Source organism: Nuphar pumila, chromosome 4 (assembly GCF_984573655.1).
Source record: "Nuphar pumila chromosome 4, dmNupPumi1.hap1.1, whole genome shotgun sequence".
Taxonomy (NCBI): Eukaryota; Viridiplantae; Streptophyta; class Magnoliopsida; order Nymphaeales; family Nymphaeaceae; genus Nuphar; species Nuphar pumila.
In genome coordinates, this window is record NC_143252.1 from 64,251,291 (window position 1) to 64,255,204 (window position 3,914).

At 38.2% G+C, this 3,914-nt stretch overlaps 1 pseudogene; it reads left to right on the forward strand.

The window, feature by feature from the left end:
• Window positions 1-1,652: 1,652 nt before the first annotated feature.
• LOC149840254 (ribonuclease H2 subunit A pseudogene) lies at window positions 1,653-2,823 on the forward strand (annotated as a pseudogene).
• The last annotated feature ends 1,091 nt before the right edge of the window (window positions 2,824-3,914 follow it).

Here is a 3,914-nt window from a genome sequence, read left to right on the forward strand (position 1 = left end):
GCTCTTGAAAGGGATTATCATAACAAAAGAAAGTTACTGCAGTTCCTATGAACAACTGGAAAAGAATGGTAAAAGTGATAGTTATGATAGTTCAAGAATGAACTACCATGACAAAGAAAAAAAAAGTTACAGTGGTTCCCTGTGAACCACTGTGAAAGGATGGTAAAAAGATGAAGGCAGAGCTTTCATGGGTGTTACTGAAAAATAAATACAAATGGATTAAGGGAAGGATATTGTTGCAGGTTGTCATTGATGACAGGGCACTGTTCTACTACAATAGGTGCAGCAGCTGAGGTTAGGAAATATGGTGGGGGCTGGAAATGTAGCTACAGTGTGCAGGAGAGTGCTTGTTATGATAGGTGACAGGAGTGTTGCTACCACAGTGTGAGAATGAAGTGTGTTAGGTGATCAGGTGTGGCAAGGTTGCAGTGTGATGCAGGTAAACATGCTCAAGAGATGCTATGTAACAGGTAAATGTGCATATGATGGTGGGGTTAAATGGTGTGGCTGTGTTGGTATGTGAGTGACAGCAGGTGGATGCTACCACAGTGTGAGAATGAAGTGTGTTAGGTGATCAGGTGTGGCAAGGTTGCAGTGTGATGCAGGTAAACATGCTCAAGAGATGCTGTGTAACAGGTAAATGTGCATGTGATGGTGGGGTTAAATGGTGTGGCTGTGTAGGTATGTGAGTGACAGCAGGTGGATGCCGTTATCACTGTGCAGCAGAGGTCTTAGTTAGTATATACTCAGTATATGAACCACAACATAAATGTAGGCTAAAGATCTGAAATACCACTGATGAGGACAAGAAATGGAAGATGCAAAATCCAATTAAGCATGATATATCACAGGGAACTAAGCTTGAACAATAAATCGGGGAAGTATTTAAGATTTCAAATCAAACTAGGAATGATCTCTGTAATAATAAGTTATTTTGCCCTTGCAGCGACTCATATTCTTGAGTTGACGATTACTCTTTTGTAATCAAAGTGCGACAGCACTTCATATTCCCTCACCCATGTTGAGTGATGATCGGGCATAATGACCAAAATGTCTATTCAGAGCAGCTTCATAAATCTGAGGGAGGCATCAATTGTTGCATTTTTTTTTCCGACCTGATATAATCATCAACTGTTACAAAAGATAACTTGTTCTGGTAATACCTTGTTCGTAGGGGAGAAAACTTTGGACCATTCCCCAGGAACCCCTTGAGTCATTCCTCATTTAGTTAACATCTCTCACCTTGGACTCACAATTGAGTGCAAGATGAGCTCTATTGAAAATGCAGGGCCAATTTTACCATGGCACAAACCAACATATTTAACATTGAACCCTTTGTCCAACCAATATAGAGAAATCATGGACCTATACTTGAAAGAAAATTTTGAACACATTTATGATCAAAAATTGATTCACAGCAAAGCAATGTGATATCTATTTATGCCATATTAGATGAATACATTAAATGGGCGTGAGAGGTACTGTTGGGATGGTGTGTGATAGGCAATCACGTTGCAGGAACTGAACCAGACATCTTACAGAAAATAAAAGCTAAACATGATGCATATTTTTCCAAACATCAAAACATGCTGATAAATACACATAGTAAAATAAGCACACAATTTAACTACAAACAGCAAACAGGCTGGAGCATGGCGGTTGATAAGGTGATGAATGGCTAGTGTAGTTCTCATGATGGAAATCAATTTTATCCAAAATTGTGACAAGGATTACAAGTCCCCTTTGTCTAGATCAATAACTTACCTGGCTTCTGAACTGCATATAATTCTAGCAGAAAAAAAAGAGAAAAAAAAAGTTGGGTTATGGACCCTGTAGCAAATGTCGATACTTTGGTGGAGATATTTTGCTCCTGTTCTCCAATTCCAGTGAGTGCAGAAATAGGCCCACTGTCCTCTCTCTTATCAGGACACCCTTGCCTCCTTAAATTTTGCAGATTCAAAGACCCTGAAAGAGGAAGAAAAAAAAAGAAAAAAAAGAGAAGAGTTATTTGACAATCTGAAAGCTGATGATTCAATTGGATGGGATGTGGATGTCATAGACCCAAGAGTTCTGTCAGCAAAGATGCTTAAGAAAATAAAGATCAATTTGAATGAAATATCACATGAGTCTGCTATGGGCCTTGTCTCTCGAGTGCTTGGCCTAGGAGTTCTATTAACAGAAGTCTATGTCGATACTGTTGGGGATGCTGAGAAGTATAAAATCAAATTATCTAAGAAGTTTCCTGTTATCAGATTTGTTGTGGAAAAAAAAAGCTGACAGTCTTTTTCCAGTTGTTAGTGGTGCAAGCATTGTTGCAAAGGTAACCAGAGACAGAGCTTTGCGTGAATGGGTGCTTGATGAAACCGCAGAAAACATGAATAGAAACTTTGGTTCTGGATACTCTGAAACTAAAGCTTGGCTAAACCATCACAAGTACTCAGTATTTGGTTTCCCTAGTCTGGTGCGCTTCAGTTGGGGTACATGTAATCCATACTACAAGAATTTTGCTGAAGTGACATGGGAGTCTGATGCACAAGAATATGAGTGCAATGATAGAAATGGGAAGTGCCAGTTGAAATTGACTAGCATTGGCTTTACTGGTTTGAAGCAAAAATCTAAAGAAATTGAATCAAGTGCTAAAGGGCGCTGCAAGTTCTTCCAAGCTCGCAAGCTTTAGCAAGTTGTTCATTTCTAGTGAAATCATTTGGCTTTGATTCAAGGCCTGTTGTTATGTATTCTTGCATCAATGTCCAGACAAGTTGCTTATGATGATAATATTGCTCGGAAATTTTTAAATCAGTTGAAAGGAATCAAATGTTTTAGTAAAAAAAAAATTGAATGAATTCATGGGGTACCTCTACAGAGAAAAAAAAATCACAAGAGATGAGCTCAATGGATGAGCCAAAGGAGCACATCCATGGAGAAGATGCAAACAATGCATAGATTCATAGAACACAAGATGAATCACATAACACGCTGGGGTAAAAAATAAATAAATAACTAAACAATATGCAGGAATGTAAAAGATGGAACAATATAGAAACAAAATGAATTTATACCTTTCACGATCCACAAATTATCTTTAATGAGCTTTCTTCTACAACGATCAGAATCCCAACTGAATTTACCTCAGCTTTCATATGTCTTAAGACTAGCATCCTTTGAGTCCCCGGATTGTAGATGAAATCCACCTTTCCTAAATTTTCCGCTAAAACAACCCCAGAAAGATATGCTGATGGCTCGGTTTTTACCAATTTTGAATTTCATTGAATGGGCTCCATCGTGAATCAATCATGCAGCAAGCACTATCGTGCTATTCGGATTCATGCCACAAGTTGGCACTTCAAATTCAGCTTCACGTTGCCAGCTAATCTTAGCAACTAGGCTTCATTTCAGCAGGGCAATCTTAGAAAATTGGTTTATTAAAAGAAAAGAAAATGATGATCAACATATTGATCTCATCTCACATATACAGCAATTCATCTATGGACATTCGTCATTAGTATTGGGCTTCATACAGTGTATACAACTCGTAGAGTTAGGTGTAATAGGGATGAACAGGAAAGGGGAAGCAGAAATGAAGGAATGATGCATAGGGAATTGAAATACAAATGAGAAGTAGATAATAATAAAAAAAAAACAAAGATCGACTAAATAAAAAAAATGCCAAAAGAAATCATAAGGGAATTGCAAAAGGGTATTGGCACATGGTAATTCCATTTGTTGTTGCATCGGATGAGCTGATCCTGCTATATGCAGATCAGTCTCACCATTTTGCTTTGTGAAAGAAAATATGGAAGGGTAAGAAAAGAAGACAAAGAGATGGAGAGAGAAATTTTTTTTTACAGAAGATCAAAGAATATGAGGGCAGTGGCTTACCTGTAATTGCAGGGGGGAGGGGAGGTCGATCAATT